At 35.4% G+C, this 24,295-nt stretch overlaps 1 protein-coding gene and 1 long non-coding RNA gene across 15 annotated transcripts in view; one reads left to right on the top strand and one right to left on the bottom strand.

Annotated features, from left to right (window-relative positions):
- Window positions 1-24,295, bottom strand: part of Mecom (MDS1 and EVI1 complex locus) — a 544,822-nt gene that overhangs the window by 139,874 nt on the left and 380,653 nt on the right. The gene's annotated exons all lie outside the window — the stretch shown is intronic.
- Window positions 7,170-17,579, top strand: LOC125620066. Its single transcript, XR_007351654.1, has 2 exons — window positions 7,170-8,791; window positions 16,985-17,579. It is a non-coding gene; the product is annotated as an uncharacterized LOC125620066 (long non-coding RNA).

The raw sequence follows: 24,295 nt of genomic DNA, 5'->3' as shown, positions 1-24,295 counted from the left end.
GACCTCCCCCCCCCCCCAAAGCATCATAGCCAAAATAAGCAGGAGTAAGATGGAGAATACTACTAAAAATTATTCCTATTTATTCCATACTACAGTGCCTTCCATTTTAAAGAGTTGTCTGTACCTAAATTAGTCACACTAGTATGATTTTCATGCTGGAAATGAACCTGTGCTTGTCTCCTAATTTCCTGACTTTGGAGGAGTAAAATATGTGTTGCTGGTTATCAGATTTTAAAGTGTATTTCCTTTTCACATCCACTTATTTCTCCTGAAAGTGACACAAAATCTATAATGTGGTAGATAAGGTTACAACCTGCCTGTTACATTTTATAGTGACAGTTATATAACTTTTAAAAACTGAAATGTAAGTGTGTCCCTGAGGTCGGCTTCCTATAGAAATGTGTTTAGGGTATAATTTTTTTTTTCAGAGAAGAAAATTAGATAGATTTTAGAGATGGGCAAATAGGCCTTAATGTGGACAGAATAGAGAGGGGCCAGGGAAGATGTTTTTTTTTTTTTTTTTCTATCTCCTGAAGAAGTGCTCTGTGCCATCCAAGTGATGACCATGGAGAAAAATGTCAAGAGTCATTTGGTCCCTTCTCTGCTTCCTTCCTTGATTGGGAAAAAAATCAGAATTTTAGATCCCATCAAGATTCTCCAGTACCTTTAAATCATGCAAATTGAATTGAACTATCCGTTTAGTCAATTATGTCATCAAGGAAATGATGGGAAGAGGAAGAAGGAAAACTGGAGATAAGGGAGACATAAAAGGAAAAGAAGAAGAAAAAGAAAAAAAACAAATGAGAAAAGGAGGAACACAAAAAGCAAAACAAAAGAAAAAGAGAAGGAAATTAAGAAAAGCTGTGTATTGTAGATTTCTTCTTTGCTTAAAACATCTAGCAAACTTATTACAAATCCTTGAACTATTTCAGATCATTAGGTTGATGAGTTTGTGTGCAATTCATTTATTTGCTATTGTGTAACTAAGTTAAAACAGTAGCCCAACTTCCACTTCTTCTTTGTCATTGGCTCTTATTCCTGGCCATATTTTACATGTCAACCTGCTCACCATATGTGTACATACTTATGCTTTCTTTGCCACTAATTGCTTCTTTTTTGACAATACCATCTATATGTGCATAGTATATGGCCGTTTTTATCACTCTAAGCCTATTAATGCCCAGACTTACGGTTCCCAGAGGAATTAAAATTAACCAGCTCTCTAAATATTGTTCATGAGTTGGAAAACTCCTGTATTTTAGAATCTCACTTCAGTTGTTTTTAATTGGTTTGCAATATTTCACCCTTCGGGGCTTGCCCTTAACTTTTCAAAGTATATATTAAAAAAAAATTTATGAGAGAGATATGAAAGGCAAAACTTAGAAAAAATAAACACTTCTTTTAGACAATAATAGTACTTATTCTATGATTTAAGCCCATTTTTAAGCTTGGTAGTCTAAACTCTTATGGGCTTTCCACTAACTTCTATTATGATCAATGAGACTTTTACCTGTAAACAAGAGAGCTCACCTAATGACCTCTCTCTGTAGAAAGCAGAAAGTTCCACATATAAAAGGAGATTCTCTTTTGGTGAACTCCTTTTTTTGCAGCTGGAGATCCCTAACATACTGATGTATTTTTTGAGTTTGTCCTATAATATTGTTGTTTATTTCTAGAATATGGAAAGAGACATCTCTTAAATGTTTAGCTTTTAAAGAGTGGTCATTCTGTACGGTCCATAAAACAACTCATTGACAAAGACCCCTATACCCCAAAGAATCATTATTGCTAGTCACTCACACACACACACACACACACACACCTCCCAAGTATATTAATAGTGTTTACTAGTCCTCAAAAAATAAAAAGATTAATGAAATAAATAATTATAAAATGAGTAAAAATTTTGAGGAACAAAAAAATATATATAAAAGGTTGGTTTTTTTTGGTACTAGGGATTAAACCTAGTGGCCCTTAAACAGCCCATTTTTATTTATTTATTTTTATTTTGAAATAGGGTCTCTCATTAAGTTGCTTAGGGCCTTGCTAAGTTGCTGAGGCTGGCTTTGCAATGCTCCTATCTCAGCCTCCCGAATTGCTGGGATTATAGGTGTGTGCCACCATGCCTGGAAAAATAATTTAAAATAGTATTTAACAATCCTCTAAAATAATATGATAGATTCTCAGGAATTTAAAATAGTATTTAACAACCCTCTAAAATAATGTGATAGATTCTATGGATAAATGATTACATATCTAAATTAGAATTATAGACTGTCATGTTCCTGTTAAGACAGAGGAAAATTAATTTTCTTTCCATAAAGAACAAATTATAATAATAATATATGCCATATTCATAAAAAGAGACCACTAATGTCTTCCTTCTTCTAGGTCCCCCAAATGACAAGTAATAGTGGTTCTGCTCATAGGTCCTATAATTAATCCATTTTGCTTGAAAAAGAAATGCTAGCAATAAAGTTGAGTGTTAACTCAGGTAGAGTGCTTGCCTAGCATATTTGAGGCCTTTGAACCCATATCCAATCTTGAATAAAAGAAGAAAATAAAAAGTACTATCAAGAAAATTTGAACTAGCCCATGAAATTTGGGAATGATGCCTAAGTCATGATATTTCTAGAAACTTTTTCTTGCTAGTAAACTTTCTCTTTGAGTGTTGCAACAGAAGTAACCAAAAATGCCTTGGATTTCAACTTCTATTTATTAAAATAAGTGAGTAAATGAATAAATAAATGAATAATTGAAGAATAAAACCAAATGGGGGCATCAATGTATAGTCTCTATGAGAAGATATTCATCCTCATACTAATTTTCAAGTTTTTTAGTATCTCACAGGCTCTCCCATGTATAAGGGTCCTGCATCTGACAAAAAGAAAAGAGCATTCCAAATTTCCCAGGTTCGGGTATTCTGTGTTTATCTCAAAGAGCCTAACTGATGATAACCAATGAATAAAAAAATCGTTTTACTTTATGTGATAGACACTTTCTCTGTAATAAATAACATGTTTATATAATAATAACAAGTGGCATGTTATTATTAATCATGAATCCCAAGGTTAAGAACCTTTGGCTTTGTGTGTATGACTATCCAGATACGTTAGTATGCTCAGACATTCAACAAACACAGCATTTTCTTTCATCTACGTGGAGTCTGTCACTTGACTTTTGACCTTTCATTTGGAACTGTCCTGTCATTTCTTTGGTTTTGCAAGTTTTAGCTTCTTACTTGACCTCTCAACTGTGACCTTTCACTTGACCTGTGATCTCATAAATTCTGAAATCTCATACATGTAATTGAGGAACAAATAAACAAAACATCTGGATGAAGCTCTTCCTGAATTAGGTTTGAGTAGATGAAACATAGAACCAAATGCTTCAAGACTTCAGTAAGTAACATAATATACATGAGGATGATATGTTAATAGGGGAAAATAATTTTTTGTAGAATTGATTATGATACATCAAATTATCATTAAGAGTCAGGATTAGCCCCATGAGAACATTTCTCCAGACTGATCACATTAAAAATGTAAGAAGTTAAAAACAGAACATCTTTAAAATAACTAATACTGAATTTTTCACTTTATCATCAAGCTAAGATTCAAAGCTTTTGCCTAAATAGGTACTAATGGATTTGAACTACATAAAGATTGTGAGACTCACTGTAGTGTGAACTATAAAAGTAGGTATTTTAAGTGATCACTTTATCAATCATTTTCCCCTCTGTGTTGGGGATTGAATCCAGAACCTTGAGGCATGCTAGGGAAGAACTCTACCATTGGGTTATGCCCCAGCCCCAGATCACTCTTGATTCCTCACTCTCCCTAACACTGTTGCATTAACTTCCTAGCACTTGCCTTATGAAGTAATCTTTCTCTATTGACACACCATCTGTCTCTCCTCACTAGAATGTAAGCTTCCCGAGGGCAGGAATCTGTCTCTTGAGTCCCTATCATCAAAAAGTACACCCATTTGGCACCTATTGGTTGTTAAATAAACATGCTATTTTAGTGAACAAAACAATGTCCATTATAAATTAAAAGTGCTCTCTCCAAGCATCGGTGCACACATTGACCACCCAAGCAAAAATCTAGAGTAACTATAATCAGCTAACTTTAAAGTTCTAATTATAGCTCACCATATTTTTAAAGATTTATGTCTCTTAAAATTCATCCCAAAGTTTTCTATATTGGCACTTAACTTCATCTGTGTTACTCTTTACCATTAAGATCTTTTTCTCCAGCAAGAATGAAGATTTCCTCAAAAATTTCTTGTTAATAAATGTCAGTAATTATCTTCAAATGTCAGCTTGAGCATGAACTTGAGATTTAAGTAAAATCTCTTGCTAATTAGAATATAGTCATTAAATGTCTAGATTTATGTGTTAGGAAGCTAGTTTATATCCACAGAGATAGGAACAAAGTTAGTGAAACATGAGGGAGCATTAGAATCTTCTGCTACCTAAAATGACCACAATGATTTTACACTTGGTCATATCCAAGCTAAGATTACTATATACTTCAAATTAGAGTAAGAAAAAATCAAATAGGAACCATACAACAAACAAACAAATCCTTAAATATAACACTGAACAAAATAATGACTAAATAAAACAATTTGGAGGAAAACTATTCCAACAGTTACCTAAAATGTACCCTGGATCTGTTATAAAAGTTTGCATAAGTCATAAAGCTGACCCAGAAAAAATTATCAGAGTAGAAAATCAGCTTTTTCTTAAATAAGATCTTCTACAAAATTTCCTTCAGCAAAGGAAATTTCAGTTTGATTATGAAAGAATACAAGTAAAAATAAAAGGTAAGTTTTCATTTCAAAATGGTGGTAGGACAACATCTAAGAATATTTCCATCCACGATTCAGTCATTCAACAAAAGTTTATAAAATTACATATACTAAAACTTAATATTATTGATTCTATAATATTTTAATACCAACAAATACCAAGAATGTCTCATACTAATTTAAATCTTACTTGAATATATTATATCTTTACCATAATAGCTATAGAATAAAGATCTATAATAATAGATTAGTATTATATAGTTTTTTAAATGTGATTTTTGCCTTTATGGGTTCCAAAATACTGAAAGTGGTGTTACACATGGATTGCTATAAAAGCAAAATTTAAACTAATCACAAAACCAGCATTTTCTAACTTCCTCATTCTAAGTTGAGTAAATGGTTCAAAGTTTGGCTAAAGTTGAGGTTCTTTTCTTGTTTAATCCAAAGCAGTTCATTTTTCCTTAAAGGTAATCAAAATAGTCAGACATGGTACAAATCATTTTGTTGGAGCAGAATTATGTCTGTGGTTTATTTAAATAATGTAATACCAATAAGGGGAACTTTAAAGAATATTAGAGTATTTGAAATATATGGGGAAATAAAAATGGCAACACAAAAATATAAAAGAAAATTAAGTACAGGAATTATTTTGTAGATATCACTGATATATTGGACATGCTAACAATATAGCATACAAAGAATAAAAGCTAAGTAATAACTTTCAAGAAGGAATAGCTTGAAAAGTTCACATTGAGGGGAACCTATTAACTATTTAGGAATATGTATTAAAATATATAGTATTCAAGACTTTAATAAGAACTAATAAGATGTCCAGGGCTTTGGGTGTCCTCATGAATAAATGAGCAAAGTTACTATTTCTGAATCATATCTCACATTAATCTATTAATGTAATCCAAGAAGTTGCATTTTGTTCCAAATAAGAATGGAAGCACCAGTTACATTCTAAAAATTTCAAGGAAATTAGTAACAGAAACTGTAAAAAGCAATATGGAAATTTTGAGGAGAACTAGGACAGAGTACTTAAATCTATTGTGTTGATATAACAAAGCCCAGACTTAAAAATAAAAGCAAGGTTTTCTGGCTTTGCTTATGCTTTAGGTAGAAGATTTTACTACAAGAATTCAACTGCTGAAGTTCATTTCCTGTCTTTAATTCTAAACGAGCAATTTGCTGATAATTTCCTGTCTACATTTTCATAAAGTAGAAAGAACACAACTGGTTAAGCTTAATGTTTCAAAAACCAAATAAACTTCAGCAAGCATAGTTTAGGAAATTAGACAACTATCTAGAAACTGGTTTTATGATTCTAAAATGTCTAAATACTGTTTATCTCCCCTAAAGGTTTGAAAATATTCTGAAGGCCTCTGTGATTGCTTCCTTGACCTCCAAACAAATACAGCAACATTGCTTTGCCTCAGTGGGCCCAGACCAATTAAAGTCAAAAGGGTATGAATCCCCTGAACTCTGAGCTATTCCTGCTTAGATGAGGAAGAAATGACCTCCAGCTCTGTTTCAGTCTTACCCCACATCTTTATGCCTGAATTGGAAATTTGCTTAACTCAAACTTTGTATAGAGTATGTCTTTGGATGCGTGATTATCAGCATTTGGGCTTAAATTAAAATAAGGCATCACTAAAAGAAACCTATCTGAAATCTAAATTAAGTTGTCAATTAAAGATGAAGAATGGCTTGTTATTATTGCCCCAAAACGAGACACCCTCTTTCTCCTGTTGAGATGGCAAACATCTTCCATCCGAAATCCATTATAACATCTGCAGAAGTGGAGCTTAGGAAGTGTATACTGTTTCCAAGGCTCAGAAGAGGGCACGATCCACAAAACCATGAAATGTGAGGACAATTAAAAAAAAAAAAAAGAACTTCAACAAATGCCAGTTTGTACCACTATCCCCTTCCAGATGCCAGACAGGAGTAGAAGAGGAGTCAAATACTAATTGCAAAGGGAGATTTTATTAGACAGATTTAAGTGGAACAGATGAGTCCAAATCCCCCTTTTTATTATCTACTGTACACTTAGCTAATGCTTTCTCCTGTGAGAAAGGCTTAAACAGTAAGCACAAATAGCACAATGAAATTGTAATACTCTCCCCTGTGGACCTGGATTATTTCAGCCACCAGCAATGTGAGTAGCTGCAGGTGTTGCACTAAATAAAGTAATATAAAGTGTCTAAATTGCAACAGTGGAAGTACTGTTTCAAGACCCTTGTCTGCTTTTTATTAATAGTCAGATTCCTTCCTATCAGCAACCACGACTACCTTTACCCTATTATTCAGTAACAATATTTTGATAGGCAAAGATCTATTAAAAATCACTGTTGATATTTTGTGACCATAGTCATTTTGGAGTTGAATAAGCATTCAATCTTCTCACAGAAGGGGAGAACGTAAACTTGTGATTCAGGAAAAGAGGAAACCAGGGGTTACAAAGGTGGAGAGGCCAAATAGAATGAAACAGACCCCCTCCATCAAGGAAAAACCTTGGCAGCATAACTAGAAACAGACCAACCCTAAATCTTAGGGTTCATGGGCTCTTAGTAACATAATTAACTGAAATAAAACTAATATTCCCGTGTTAAGTTTCACCTTAACATACATCAGCAGTTATAGGTAACAAGACCAGGTATAAAGAATTAAAATCAGAAAGTGCTCATTTTGTTTGCAGAATGTATCTTTTAAAGGAAGAGGAAACATTCCTTAACACACTAATGAAACTTCTAAAATGGGAAATTATCTATACAAAGAGAACTGTCAGTTTACTCTTACTATCAAGCATTGCTTTGGGAGAAGATGTATAGATCACTTATTTGAAATTTCTTACAAAAATAGAGAACTCCAGATCTCTGAAGCATTTGTTCTTTAAAAAATGGAACCACTAATACCCAGGGAAAAAAAATGTTGAACAGGAAATGTTTGACCAATGTTGCATCACAAGATATCAAAAGAATTTCACTTTGGCTCCTTCAGTGAATCAAGTCAGGACATTCTTGATTTTTTTTTTTTTTTATCTCTCAGCTTCTACAAAACGAGTTCAAAAAAAAAAAAATTTAAAAAGTGATCCTAAAAATTTTCAAAAACTTTCCAATGCACGAAATAAAGCAAAAAAAAATCTTCTCCTAGAATGAAATGTAAAAAGTATTAGTGCTGAGAGAGCAGATAAACATTAGTGATCTGTGAATAGCGTGCAGGAAATTCCATTTATCTGATGAGCTGTTGGCTAACTGAGCAGTGTTTCATATGTCACCAGCTAACTAAAGCTCCCATTGTGTTTACAGATTTCTTCTCGAGGCATTTTTAATGCTGTTTTGCACGTTGGGAGAGATAGTTTATTTAGAAACAAATGGGAGACCAAGAGAGGAGTCTTCTTCTTTCTTTCTTTCTTTTCTTTTTTTAATTGATGTCCAATTACACCTCAGCCCAGTTAACTCCACAAATTCCTGACTCCCGAGGAGGAGTCTTGTCACAGGGCTGCCTGCCTGCAGCCATCAGCCATGGTTTCTTTTTGAACAAGCTTTTCTTTTAACACTTAAAACCAGGGATGATTTAACAGAGAGTGTCTCAAGTCTGTGAGCTACAGCCCCCTTAGACTGTACCCAAACAAAGCTACTAATGTGTGGTCAGTTTCTTGGCAACTCCACTCTCGGCTGATAACGCTCCTGCTTGCAATTCTCCAAGGAGCCGGCTGCTGGAAGACTGCTCCGAGCCTCATCCCCTTGGTGCTCCTGATGCGGGCGATCCTCCGACTGCACGGCGCCAACCACAACATGCTACCCACCGTGAGAGAGCAGGACGCGGGCTGCTCTAGTCAGGACTTATCGTCTATCATACTGATTGACGAAACCAAGAGTGAGCAGAAAAAATAAACACGAACAGAGGCTGCAGTGTATGGGCCAGTCAGCTGGGAGTTTTAGTATTTGGCCTTGGTGATCCTACTCTCATGGTAGGTTATCTTTTCCTCGTGCTATCATTTATCATAACTTTGAGGGCCAGGGAGAGAAACAAACCTACAATTTTTTTCTATTGGTTACATTCATTAGACTGCTTTCTTTCTTTCTTTCTTCCCTCCCACCCCCTTTTCCTTAGCACTCTTTCCTTTGCCCCCACCCCACCCCATAATAATCCCATCTCTTCAAATAGTATTCCCTAAAGAATGGTGAAATGAAATCTAAATACAGTCCTTCCCCCTTTTTACTCCTGTTCCACATAGATCATTGCAAGTAATTAACCTTTGTTATTCCATCAAATCTAGAATGCAAAACCTACATGTTAATTTACTTAAGTCAGACCCAATAATAAATCTGCTTCTGTAGCAGCTAAACTCAATGAAGATCCTGGATGTTGTTCAGTTATTTGGATCGCTAGCATCTTCTTCTTAAATAATGGCACTTGACTTTTTCAGGCACAAACCATGTTTTGTATTGGACTTGACAGCCACTATAAAGTACTCCCCCAAGTGTCAGTAACAAAGATGATTTGTATGTGGCTTGCAGTCTTCCAGTGTCCTAATAGCTTTCTCATTCCAACCCAGAAACATGGAACACAGGGCTGCTGGTTAAAGCTGATACAAGCATTTCTTCTCTCAGCAGGCTATTCTTGCATAACCATTTATTTTGCAGAGTTTTAAAGTGCCTGAAGGATTTAATTATGTACATAGACAACCCCTATAAACTCTATTCTAGGGTTTTTATTGACTTTTGTACTGGGCAGCTCTTAGGCATTTCAATTAAGTGTTTTTATAAGAAAAACTTACAATATTGTAAAAAAAAAAAAAAAAAAAAAAAACTTTTTTCTTTATAGATACTTCCAAACAGGTTTCTTCCCCTCACCTGACTGAATAAACTATTCAATTGACAAAACAAAGCAAAACAAAAATACAGGTTAATTCAAGGTTTAGTTTTTCCAGTTTGGGAAAATAGAGGGTTGAAAAACCACACAGGTTTGTGAAAATAGACCTGTCGATATCAGGGAAATGACATAGACAGAGGGAGGAGGTCAAGATGACTTTGAAATACACTCTGAAATGTCACAAGGCTACCTGTTACTCAGGAGTTTCCTTAAACTCATGAGGGTAAAAACCTAAATGCAAAATTTTACATGTTCCACTTAACAAGTGCAGAATAATAAATTACCAAATTCATTTGGAGCACCCGCCTGACAGACCTAACCCTCAAAAGTCTCCAGGAGACCCCAGAGCCGCCTTTGTCTGCCTTCTTCAATTGCAGGGCTCAAGTATTTACAAGGCTTCTGCAAACCTGCCTTCATTATGATGTGGGATATTTCAAGCCCAGCAGGTGGCCAACAGGAGACCAGACCTGCCCGTGAAATATGTAATACTTTTTCATATACTTTAACCAGAAATGTGCCCCTCCACAACTCTCCTAACTGTTCTAATTTCCCTTTCTCCTCTTAATCTCCTCAGCAAGTCATGAGCATGCATTAAAATCTACCTAAAACATTTCACCCACAGGCAATGTAATTCTGAAACAAGCAACCAACATTTCACAGCTCTGGAGTAATAGATTAATTTGAACCTAATGTTGCCGTCGTTTACTGCTCCAAATGTTCTGGTGTAGACATAGCCCTGAGGCATGGTGCTGTGGCATGCACAACTTTGGGAGCCGGAGCTACAGTTGGCTTAACATCTGTGCATCAGATTTGCCATGTGCCTCATTATCCTGCACCCCACTGTGCCTACCTGTCCCCCTCAGCTTCTCAGCCACAGGCGATCTAATTTTTTTCCCCTCCAACTAAGAATCTTTGTTCTCCTTCTCACTTACTAAATTTTTGCAAGACCTCTGCACCCAAGCCGTGGGGATTCGGTCCATGTGAACAGCTCAGGCCCTTTTAGATTCTTAATTCTCCATTAGGAAGAGGAAAATTACAGCATTGAGTTTCTGACATGCCACTGCATAAATTGTGCCATTTGCAGAACCTACTAGAGTCTGTGACTAAACTCAGAGGCGTGTAATAAAGCATGGTGTTGTTGGTTTTGACTTTAACAAGTTTGGTTGGCTTCAATTATCTGTAAGCAAATAAAGAGTAACTTCCAACTCCAGATGGAAGAAGAACCAAAAAACCAAATCCAGTCACAGAAAAATAAGACTGTCACATCAAAACTTAAAACTAATATATGTGTAATATGAATTGTAATGCATTCTGCTGTCATATATAACAAAGTAGAATAAAAAAAAAACTAAGCATCTTAATCTATTTAAGGAGTTAGCATTTCAAACAAAGCTCATTGCCACAAACAGTTGATACATATAACAACCCTATCCCCTCACAAAAATAAAAAATAGAAAAAACAAGGCTTTAAAATATATCTAGCAACCAGGCCAAACAGCTGCTTGAATTTTAATCCTGCTTAAACAATAAAAGAATCATAGGACTCCTTTATTGGTTTTCCATTGGAAGTGTTTTGGGTACCTATTTAACAAGAGACAGAATAAAGACTTAGTCCCACCAAAATTATTTAAAATATTCAAAACTCAAATAATACTTATCATCACAAAATTTTGGCATTAATAATAATAGCATCAATAATAAAATATTGATGTGATTAATGAAAAGCACAGAATAGCCATACTAGTGTTAAATGTAGAAATGCCACTGTCCTTACCACAAGATAGGAAGAAAATTTCAAACCAGAGGACTGAGCTTCAAAAAGGCCAAAGTTATGAATGAAGAAGATTTAAAACAGTATCTACATATTTGTCAAGCTGGATTTAGATAGTAGTCAGCATTTAACCAAGGTGACTTAGTGTTCTTTAATTATTTACTAACATCATAAGGAATATTTTACTCTAGGCATTAGAAAATGAGTTTTAAATGATTGTTTTCCTAGAACTAATAAATTTTTAAAAATTAATCAGATTCAAACAATTCATACAAACCATTATCCATAGTTTTAATCCTTAGAGAATAAAATTGAGGCCCTGGGAGAGAATTTTTCTAATGCCCTCCCCATGTAAAAATATGCGCTGCTCCAGAAATTGTATTGGATTTCCACACTTGCCCACATAATCCTCAACATCTACACAGTACAGAGTGTTGAGTCTTGCACATTTCATTATATGCTTGAATTCATTTACCCTATATGGAATTTGTTACCTTTACAATAAAAAAGTCGCTATTCATTATTGAGAGTGGACAGATGGAACATGTTCAACTTAAGACATCAATAAGAAGAGAGGGAAAAACTTATAATCCATGTGGCACAGCCTCCTCCATCTGGTAGTTCCCCGCTTGTCTGCCAAGACTTTTTTTTCCAAATAAAAGAGAACATTTCTCTTTGGAGTAAATGGAACATTCTCAGATATTGACCCTGATTCTGATTTATACATAATAAGCAAGCATGCTATTAAAATATGATATGTTCCAAAAGTAATGTGTATCATTAGGGGAAGGTTTTGAGCCTAATTGGAAAAAAAAAAAGTTAATTAGAACTATTTTTCTAAAAGCATTATCAGATAAACAAATTAGTTTTTTCTATGATAGATCATGAAGGCAATTGAACAAGTTATTTCACCCTTTTAAAGAACATATTGAAAGCTACATAAATACAAAATTGGACCAGGAAAGTGGCTGGCAATCTGAGACAGGAGGACTACATTTGTACATCCTTCCCAAGCCCTGGATCCCATACATGATGCCTGATGTCTAAGGGAAGAAGCTCAGTCCACACTTACATCCCAAACCACAGCTGTCGGGATCAATTTGCTAAAATCCAGCACACAAGACTATCACTCTTTGGCATGAGTTAAATCCTATCATATCTCCAAAAGTTAATCAAACAATTTCATTTAATAAATCAAGGCAAAGTATATGGACCTCTCATGTATTTCTTCAACCCTCACATTTGCTCCTTATTTCTGTTTTCTTTGAATAAGCCATCGTGTCTTTGCATGATAGAAAATGAACAGGTTCTTTGATTGTTAATGTGCCAACTCCAGGATGTACAAATAATATTGGGGAGTCCATGTCCATTTCTCTGGCAATGCTCTACTGATTAAAGAGATCCTTGTAGGGGAAAAAAAGAGCTGACCATATACCTACTTTATTTATTTGGGAATTGACAGATACTTTAATGTAATATAAAATATTTTAAGTTTATTTCTTTAAATGATTTCTAAAAATTTCAGCAATGTAGGCAATAAGCACTCTCACTAGTTTTGATATTGAGAAATTTTTAAAATTAAGACTTCTCTGACCTACATTTAAGTTGAATCTTTGAACACTAAAATTGGGTCTTTACAAAAAGTGCTTTTCTCCAAATTACTTTGTTAAATTCAGTTAAACTGGAATTTAGGGGTCAGAAGCTTGTTGACTTCCACCCAGTTGCATCACTAGCTAGCTGCTCAATTTCTTCATCTCTATAATGAGAATTATTATAATGCCTACTTTGTGGACCCTTGTGAAGATTAAATGAGATGATATGTATAAGAGCTTATGATAATACTAAGACTGTGTAAAAGTAACATATCAGCTACTATTTTAATATTATGTGTGCATTTTGGATTTTTAAAAAAATATTTATTCTTTAGTTATAGATGGACACAATATCTTCATTTTATTTTTATGTGGTGCTGAGGATCAAACCCAGTGCCTCATGCATGGTAGGCAACTGCTCTACCCTTGAGCCATAACCCCAGCCCACATTTTGGATTTTTAACAAAATTTAAACTATATATAACATCACTAGAATTGCATTGGGTATTATCTGGGGAAATCACTCTAAATCCATTAATCTGATTCTAAGGAGGTAATTATAATCTGTAGCCTGAATTCAGACCCTCTGATGAAAACATAGAAATTTGGCAATTTGGTGGTTCTCAACGACCTTTCTAACTACTTCTTTGCGTCCTTGCCCAGCAAAACCTATTTCAGTTATTTGCATAAATGCGTAATCATCAAATCAAATAAAAATCTGTTAAATCTACCCCTCTTTTTGTATTGCACAAATTCTTAATTTAACTTTCTACACATAGCACAAGATGTTCATGGACGCATTTCTAGACATTATTCTGCAAATACCCTTTTGTCTCCTGTCCATTTGACATTTCTCCATTCATCTCCCTTTTCAGAAGTTATAAGCTAAATTATGTCCTTCCAAAATTGACACTTTAATGCCCTAATGCCCAACACCACAGAATATGAATGTATTTGGAGATAAGAATTTTTAAAAGTGGTTAGTTAAAATGATGCCATTAGGATAGGCCAAAACCCAATCTGACTAGTGTCCTTATAAGAAGAGGTATTTGGGACACACACAGACACCATGGGCATGCACGCATAGGGGAATGACAACATGAGAGGGCACAAAAGAGAGGGGAGTGATCATCCAGCCAAGGAGAGAGGCTTTAGGAGCTACAAAGCCTACCAACACCTTGATCTTGAACTTCTTTTCACTGCTGAATCCATCTAGTCTGGTACTTTGTTAGGAGAGCACTAGTAAACTAACAGAGTACATTCAATTTTCCATTCACTGACTCATTTGTAAGCGGGGCTCCAGGCTTCCCCTCTCTCCCAAATGCCCTATCTTCCAGCATATTCTACAATGCATCTTACTTATTTAAAGGTCTGAGAGCCCAGGAATCTGAGATTTCTTAGGCTAGGAATGAATCCATGTCCCTTTGTTTACCTAGCATGGACCATGTACTTGGCAGAGTTCCTGGATTAGTGAATGAATGAATGGATGGATGGATGAAAAACACCTAACTGGCTACCACATCAAAATAAGGAATAGGAACTACTTATAAAAATTGGAAAGACACTACTATAACACAAACCCATTTCTGACTGCATCCAAATCATCCCTGTACCCAATATCTAGTGGCACTACCTAGTGTCACTGCAAAGGAAAGGACACAAAACTGTAAAATAACACACAGTTCTATGATTTCTGGACTATTATGAACAGTTCAATCAATAAAACCTACAAATATTGTTTGCCTAAGATTTGAAAATCTTCCTTGGCTCCCTGTACAATGCAGAGGTACAGCTACTCTAATTCAGACCAATCTGTGCCCTTTCCACTTTGAGGACTAGAACAGCATTTCTGAGAACAGAAAGTCAAGCCTATTATGGCAACCAGCTTTTTAAAACCTTGGTTCTTAAAAACCTGCTTTTAAATGAAGTTATGTGGTAATAAAATGTGATAGAGTCTGGATTGTATTGATATGGAATTATGGAATTGATGCTATATACTAACATTTTGGTACAATGACTTAGAACATACTTTAAAGCCCAAAAAGAGCCCTCGCACAGCATACCAGCATTATGGGCACTTTAGTTAGATCACTCATTCATGGTACAAAAAGCCAGAAGGTGGCTCTCTGGAATTCCTGGTAATGAAAGGACAAAGAATTAAGGTGAACCAACTAATTTAAATTTCACACTCTCCCTTCCAATAATTGAAGGGAACTGAGGTTGCAAATCCTGTTTCAGAATTTACTTTCAAAATTCAAGAAAACACTGTGAGCAGACATCTAATTTTTAATGGTACTTAGGTTCTGCATATGATTAAGCACAAACTTGCAAAGAATTACTCACAACACCAATGCCATGGAGCTATTCTCAAACTTGCTGGAGCCAGGAGTATTTGGAAGGGAAATGGGGGCAGGCGACCTGAAGCCCACTCCCTTGGGTCAGTGCATGCTAGGAGGGGAAATGAGCTACAGAGCAGACAATTTTCAGCATCAGTGGTTTTACTTTCTTTACCAGGCCTCACAAAAACACACTGACAAAACAAAGGACACAAAATTAATGACCCATGCATTCTGTCAATTGACTCTTAGTAGCAGTGGCCAGTTCACCTTAATTTTTTTGTTCACATTGAACATGTAGCCCAAGGCATTGGTTAAGGTTCACTTAAGAATTCTTCAAAGGCATCACTTGGTTTTCATTAATTTGTTAACTGTAACTTCTCCTTTCTGCTAAGGAACCCACATACCAAGTAAAGACCTTTATGCAAAATGAAAAAACAAAAGACACATGTTTGACCAACCAGCTGGTTTTTTTCCCCTTCCTTTGCCCTAGAGTAATCACTTCCCATTCATGAATATTAGAGTAAATTACACCCATCAGATTTTTCTAGCACTTAAATTATAGTTAAACCCTCTTGTTGTTCTCAGAAATCCAAGTGTCAACTCTCAGCTATTGCAGAGGAATAAGTTACACTGTAGCCTGTTATTTCTGTGAGTAATTATTTCCTAATTATTCCTGTGGTCTTTAACCATGATTTTTGATGAAATTCAATTTGATTATGCATGAAACATGGCCAGCTAAATAAAATTTATGGATTGATGAGGAATATGAATTCAAAAGAGCTAAAAATGCAACTTTGTATTTACATGTCTATATAGAGATCATGCTGCCCTTAAAATGCAGGTTGTTTGCACTGAAAATATCTTTCACTTACTGGACCACAATGGACATTTTGATAATAGAATGATTTTTTTTTAATTTGCTCAATAATCACAAAGAAGTTCATCTCTATAAATATCCCTTTGGAAAAAATTTTAAAATGTAAAACACTTTTCCAAAAACATATCTAATGAATACTAAGACATCAATGGCAGGGCCTGAATTTTCTTTTATCCAATTCAGATCCAGAATATGGAATGAGAAAACAGTTGATTTTGAGCATCAAAGGAAGTTAGTAGTTTTTTAACATTTCTATTCATAAAAATGTGGTATCAAGACAGTTTAAAGTGTGAAAGAGCCTACCATAGGGACATTTGGTAGTTTTTAGCAAAGGAAATGGATTCCATGAAGCAAATGCGCCATTCCTTTCTACAAACTTCTCAAACAGTTATAAAATATGATAGTGATGCTTGGTTGGTATAACTTTACGTTAGTTGGATCTGTCAGCATTTCCATTACGAACCCTTGATTTTCAAGGTTTTATAATTCAGCTGTGAAAAGTTGCTCTAGAAAGAAAGTTGGCAAGACAGTCTCAGCCAGGGAGTTTATCAAATTGAACAAATCTTTGTTTAGCTATCTCTCAGTTCTGTGAGCCAAGGTCTACTCCCAGTTAGACATGCCAAACTTCCAATGACTTCAGTGCCAGGGAGAGGTTTTTTCCTCTCTCTTTAAATTCACTTCACAAGAGCTTCTCTCATTCTTGTTTCAGAAGCCGCCAGGACCCAGCTCATATCCTGAGTAACCCAGTGGGAGAAGAGCCACATCATATGTAACCCTGTAGGACACATGAATGGAGTCCTGGCCAAGTGTCTCCAGCATGAAATGTGGATAGTACTACAGAGAGACTTGGAGCTTTTGAATATGTATATAATTAAAATGTAGACACATCATACCTCTGCTTGCACAGAGAAGTGGTGCTCATTTATTTAGAGCTTTGTCAACTGTGGGAGCGCACATGTACTTCAGGGGAGTTCTAATTAAGGAGAATACCAATGTACTGCTGCATTATCTTTGAAGAGTGAGAGAGGGAAAAGGGCAAGCTAAACTGTGTACATCATTTATTCTAGACCTCCTATACAGCTTTTAGACATATATTTATTTTACTGAAGTTGAGGTGTTAAGAATGTATATAAGCCTGTTCTTGATCAGAGTAGGAAAAAGGTAGTTTTTATCAAATGTAAAATTATGCTATTTATCAAATACAAGATGTTTAGAAGAGATAGTCCCAGACAAGATGGTATAATAGTTCATTCTAAAAGACTGTCTATTAAAATATTTATTAAAACATTTATCTATTCATGTAACAGCTTTCATTTGAGGTTATTTGCTTAGACATACTAGCCTGGATATATTTCACAAGTAAAAACACAAATCAGACAGAAATTCTTCACAAAATAAGGTGGGTTTTTTTTTGTTTGTTTGTTTTGTTTTGTTTTTGTTTTTTTGGTGGTGGGGATTCAACCCAGGGCATTTTACAGCTGAGCCACATCCCCAGCCCTATTTTGTGATTTATTTAGATATAGGATCTCACTGAGTTGCTTAGCACCTCACTTTTGCTGAGGCTGGCTTTGAACTCATGATCTTCCTCCTCAACCTCCCAAGCTGCTGAGATTATAAGTATGCACCATGGCAGCCAGCACAAAATGAGTTATAATTGTCAGAGGAGATAGTAGGTATGAACGTAAGATAAATCATAATAGGAGATGGAAATGCAAGGTATCAGAAGGGAAAAACAGAAAGGATGTTCTGGTAGGTTAGAAAATGGAGGTGTATGATATGCCAAGGTACATAATTAACATAACAAATTTCTACTGTTACACAGTAAGATATTTAAATATAGTAGTATTCAAATTTTCAATCTTATATTAAAAATATACCATTTATAAAAATAATTTGTAATTTTATAAACATTTCATTTACACATTTAAATATAACATCCATTGAATTAATATGATTAAGTCTTGGGTCAGTTTATTCATTTGTGAAATTCTACACTTGGAAATTCTGTCACAACAAACTGCTAAAGTATGGAACTATAAGCAAACTCATCAATCTAACTGGCTTAGAGTCCCCAGAAGATGCCACAGGGAAAATGCAGGTGTCTTCAGCACTCTTAGAAAGGTAAGGCCTCATCAACAAGCTTTTGTAGACTGCAGGCTAGCAGATGGTTAAAGCCAGGTATGGTTTGGGTTTGTACAATGTCTTAATCTATTCTCAAACTTTGGATTTGGCAAAACCAAAACCACATTTTGCCAAGTACATTCTCCCTTAATTTTTAAGTCCATGTGCATTTTCAGTGAAATTTAATCCATATGTTTCTTGTTCTTTTATACTTAACTCATCAAATATTTTTCTGTAAGAGCCATTTGACATTCAAAAGCCTTGTGAGTCTTTTTTTAAAACTCGAGGTTTTTAGCTCTTTTTAAAACTAGAGGTTCTTAGCCGCTCCCCCTTCAACAGGAAGTTGAATTCTGCCAAGCACAAACGAACGTGAACCCAAACATAATATGTTAATCCAACGCCAAAAGGTTTGAATTTGGTTGAAAATTGTAACTGCATAGAAGTGTGCACTATTTTTTCAAGTGACTTTTTGAATGTATCTGGATGGAGACTTGGATGATGACTGACAAAAATTAAATCTACTATAATGAACTTTACTAATGTTGACCAAAGCGAAAAGCAAGAAACACCTCTTCAGCATGGAACAAAAGGAATTCTCAGCAAGTTCTTCTGCAAAATAAGTCACTGTTGCTTATTTTTATTCCTTGAATTATTAGACTTCATTTAAAAAAAATTATTTGGAACATCTACCCAGAGAAAATACATTGATTTCCAGTAACGTTACATATTTTTGTGGTAGGATGACAGGACTTATGTATTGCAGATTTTATTCAGAAATTTTAATTATTTATGAGATATATCAATATATACTTCATGTTATTTTCTGAATTTATGTATTTACAGAACCCTTTTTTCTCACAAAAAAAAGAAAAGCAAAAAATAATTTCTATATTGGGTTAATACAATTTAATGCCAACATGTAAAGTCAACACAAACACATTTAGAAAAGAAACCCTAATAAAAGAGTAATCAAATGACTTACCCTAATCACTTTTATATTTTTTTAGCCCAACTACATTCAACACAGCGAAGTTTGAGGTCGGTATTCATTTCATCCTCACTGAATTAGGATTAAATTGAATGGAATCCAATAGTACAAACGATGAGTTGTATTGTGACAATCCAAAAACTAATGACACAATAATTTCTATAAAATGTTTAAGAATTTCTCGTAGCCTTGCATAGTGGTATGCACCTGTAATCTCAGTGCTCTCAAGACTGAGGCAGGAGAATCACTTGAGCCCAGGGTTTTCAGACCAGCCTGGGCAACATAGTGCGATTCTCATCTCAAAAAAAATAATGTCTTTTCAAAATTTGTGTTAGTTATTTCTCACAACAATCGTGTGATGCCATTTTTTTTTTATTAATTGAAATTTTCTCTTCTAAGTCCCCATGGCCTTAAGGGCAAGAATCTGTCAGAGATAATCTTTTGAAGCAAGGGAAAATATTAGAGTTAACATCTGTAATCATCCAAAAGTTATTCTTGGAAAGCAAAATAGAGATCTATGGTGTAAGGAGTCATTTTAGCACATCGAATACTTGAATGCACACATAAATAGATATCAATGGATTTGCTCCCTAAAGCAGGAAACTGACTTTTAGTTTTTGCTTAGCTTCATCATCTGAGATTCTCAAGCCAAGAGATTTTCTAAGGGTCTCTTCTACTTGATTCAGTAGACAGACATTCATTCATTCAACAGATGCTACAGAGCATCTTCATGACAAAAGTTATTACCATCATGAAGTTTAAATTCTACTGATTCCACAATGGAATGGAGCCAGACCAGTTTCCAAAATATTCCAAAGGATCCCAAGTCTACCATAGGAAAGGATGCATGAGCACTGAAATCTATTTGACATCCCTAATAATCCAGCTTCTTTAGGTCTAGATGGCTTGCCCGAGGTCACATAGCTACTAATTCACATTGCCTGAAATCACTTTAGTAACTGGTAGAGAAGCACACTGCTTAAACAGGAAGGGAAAGGAAACTTGATATCCCTGGAGTGTCCACAACACTGAAACAACCCAGTATTTAGTTTAACTAATACTCAAATCTAGTGAACTAAATAGTGACCCTTTTACAAATTAGGAGCTCCTATAAGCCCTTCTAGTCATCTAACATACCAAAACTGATTAGAAATCAAAACAAAACTGGGAGGCTTTGCTTATTCTCTGTGTTTGTATTGCCTTTTTTGGACATAAGGTAAAGGGACCCTCTCATAGTGAGAAGGTGAGCGTAGATTATTGAACAAAGCAGAAAGGTAGGACTTGAGGGTAATCTTAGTAATCAGCCTTTTATATCTGTTCCTCCCCAAGGTGAATAAGTTAGAAGGCATGAAATATTCTACTGTTCTTAGAATTAAATGCTATTTTAGAATCTTAAAATAATCTGTTCTTAATTCGTTATGACAGTCCAGACATCGTTGGGTAAGTTTATTACAATCATCTAATGTTTGCATCAAAATCTTGCACTGTTATGACAACCATCTTCAAGTACTAACTTCTGTATTGTGGCTTAAACATGATAAATTCCCACTTTCAGAAGACATCCAGCTGGTAAGGCCACTTCAACTGCCAAGATGATGTTCCACAATTTCCACATCTGTTTCAGCTCCTCTGTCACAGCCTCATTACTAATATTTAATCCATTTTTTAAAAGAACTGGGATCATTTTGTTTCCCTGGAGTGAGCCTTCAGTGTACACCCCAAATAAATTTTTTTTACAAGAGGTTTCAATTAGTGGATAAAACAGATCTATACCTTATGTTCAAAACAAGTCCTCTCACTTTCTCAATGATTTGACATTATGACAAGATTTAGATGACCTCAAAAAATAATAATCCAAATATATTTAACTCATTTTAAATATTCATTCTCTGGTTTTTCTAGAATTCTGTCAGAAAAGTCTTCAAAAATACTTAGCTTCATCTAGCTTCAAATCAAACCAATATAAATAATGGGTAGAATTACTAACCTGCAGGGAATGTCATCCTAAATTTCCTGGCGCTGACTGTGTGACCATAAGCATGACTGGTGTATTTACTAGAGGCAGTATATACTGTATAATGTTCCCAAAAACTCATGTAACTAATGCAATATGATAACCACTAGGGTGCTACTGTGACGTAAAGGATATATTACAGTTTTATCCAATTCAAACAAGAAGGGGGGGGGGGGAGAGAAGCAGTCGACTTTAATGGCCCTTCCCTCTAAACAAATACATTGCCTGTTCTACTAAACTTAAAATTCAAGGTTATATGTAAGTCATCCTGAAATAAAAATAATTCTGTGGCATTACACATTCCAGCACCAAGATGCAATTTTGCTTTTTGATCAATTATTTTTAACAGTCTTTCCAAGGATTTCACTGGTTTGAACGCCATGACTTTTACCCAGAAAATAAAAGATAAAAATAAGCAGATTCAGTAGCTCAGATTTCAAATTGGCAAAAGATGGAACAAGTCCAAGAGAGATGGTGCATGCTGGATACTGGCATTGAGATTTGGCCAGACTCAGCAGATATGTTCAGTCATCAGTAGAAAAAAGTCCAGTACAGGAAGCCCTGAGCCACGGGGCAGGACAGATGGGAGAGGGTGTCCAGGCTCACTGTCCCTAGCATCTCCTACCCCACAGGCTCATAATTCAATGTTATGGAAACTGAGACTCAGGACTGTGATTGTCAGGATCCCAGTCCTTGCAGAGAAGACATAGAACCATCTCCTAACTTCTAAGAGGCTAAGATGCTGAATGTCCTGAAATAAGTGGAGCAGCAGAACTGGAGCTAAGCAAACAGGGCTTCAGAACACACTGCCAAAAAGAGGGCAGCACAGAGATAGCAGACATGAGGAAAACGACTCAAGTGGCCACCAAATGGGAATTCAATTGGTTCTTTAAAGATGTCATAGTTGGTTCCAAAATTGAGTTAAAATGATATCCATGTTTAAAACAACAATAACAAAAAGATGCAGAAGAATGGGTAAAGCCAGAGAAATAGAAATAACTTGGTGTAAATATACCTGGCCTTCAGCTAATGTTATAATATATATTATAAACACCAAAGAGCGTCAAAAGCATTTTAAGAAATTGGTCATCCCTTTCTACTTTGTGAGTAATACTTGGGAATGGGATAAAAAATAATAATGGCCTCTAGGGAATGTTTAAGAATGAGGTAATTTGCATGTTTCTTCCAGAAAACATTAAGTGTATCCTTCTCCTCTGCCAGGATAATTTTGAATTTCTGGCATAAAAAAATGAAATTCTCTACAAAAGTTGATCAATCTCCTGTTACCACGCTATATTTATGTTGGTGTAATAGTTTATTCTACACAGTATTAGACGGAGGCTAGTCAGCTATTTAATCTTGATATTTTTATTCGACTCTTCATTGAAGAAAACCCCAGAATTCTTTGTAGGCTAAGTTTTGCTCAATTTTTAGACTTTACTTCTTCCAACTTGGACGTAGTAGCAACTTGACCAAGGCCGGTGAAAGTGATTGTGTCACTAGAGAAAACTTGAAAAATCACATTTCTCCCCTCCCTCCCCCAGACACACTTTCTTCCCTTCCATCACATAACATTTTGGCCTGTTCTCAACCATCAAGTAAGAGCTGTTGTGACTGTGTGGACAAAAGCTTCTATTTCCTTTAGAGGTATAACCTATAGATGATACAGATAGACACAAACCTATCTGTATAGCTCATACAAAGGTATATACGAAGGTAACCCACGTATGCAAGCAGTGGTAATGCTTTCCAAGCAAAGTTGATTTCAGAAACTTTATGACAAATATATTAGAATAAAAAAAAAGATCTTGAAGACCAGAGTTCAGAGTTTATTTACTTATAATAACCCTTGTTTATTTACAGTTTGGACACTAGTGCTCAGGGAGGTAAAGCAACTTACTCAAGCTTATCTCCTTTTGCTCATTAAAAATAGATGGATAGCCAGGCAGGGTGGTGCACACCTGTAATCCCAGTGGCTTGGAAGCAGAGGCAGGAGGATCTCAAGTTCAAAGCCAGCCTCAGTAAAAGCGATGCACTAAGCACTCAGTGAGACTCAGCCTCTAAATAAAATACAAAATAGGGCTGGGGATGTGGCTCAGTGGTCAAGTGCTCCTGAGTTCAATCCCTGGTACCCCTGCCAAAAACAGATGGATACATCAGTATCTCTAGTATGGTCATCCTAAATTCTGAGTCAACTATCACATGAAACTGTGGATTCACTTTTCTTTTTCTGCCCCTTTCATGAAACTTCTTTCAGCTCCCTTGTGTGAGCTCTGTGCTTCGGATGTGTTTTGCTGTTGTTGTAGGTAGCAGTTCACCTTTTAGATAATACTCACTTTGAGAATTAAGTCTTGCTTTCTAACAACTCAATATACCCATACCCAATTTATGTGAATGGAGAATATTAATAAGCCAGTGTTATCCAGAGCCGTTAAATGGAAATGTTGTCATAAAAGCAATTCAGTACCTCCACTTCCCTAAAGAACTCCAACACCCAGGTCACATTTAAGATTAACAATATCAACTATTATCTATATTCAGTTTAAAGTGGCTGTACACTGTTTTTTTCCTGTCTAATCTCGTTTAACTCTTAAAAATAACCCAATATAGCAGTCATTTCTAGATTCCTGTTTTGCAGATAAGACTCACAAGCTGAGCACTGACAACAGAGCATGTAGGGTTTTACATACCAGATCTCAAGCTCTCTCTATTGTACTGTGCCATAAATACAACTCTAAGTTTAAATAATGAGCTACTAGAACTAACACTATTCTTTACCAAGGATTGCACAAATGAGTTGTGTCCTATTTAACAAAGAACTATGAGGTCAGTTCTTTCTCCTCCCCATCGCTTTCCATTCCTCCTCCTCCTCCTCCTCCTCCTCCTCCTCCTCCTTC

The sequence above is a fragment of the Marmota marmota genome, unplaced genomic scaffold (assembly GCF_001458135.2).
Source record: "Marmota marmota marmota unplaced genomic scaffold, marMar, whole genome shotgun sequence".
In the NCBI taxonomy this organism is placed as follows: Eukaryota; Metazoa; Chordata; class Mammalia; order Rodentia; family Sciuridae; genus Marmota; species Marmota marmota.
This window is presented reverse-complemented; position numbering and strand designations above follow the sequence as displayed.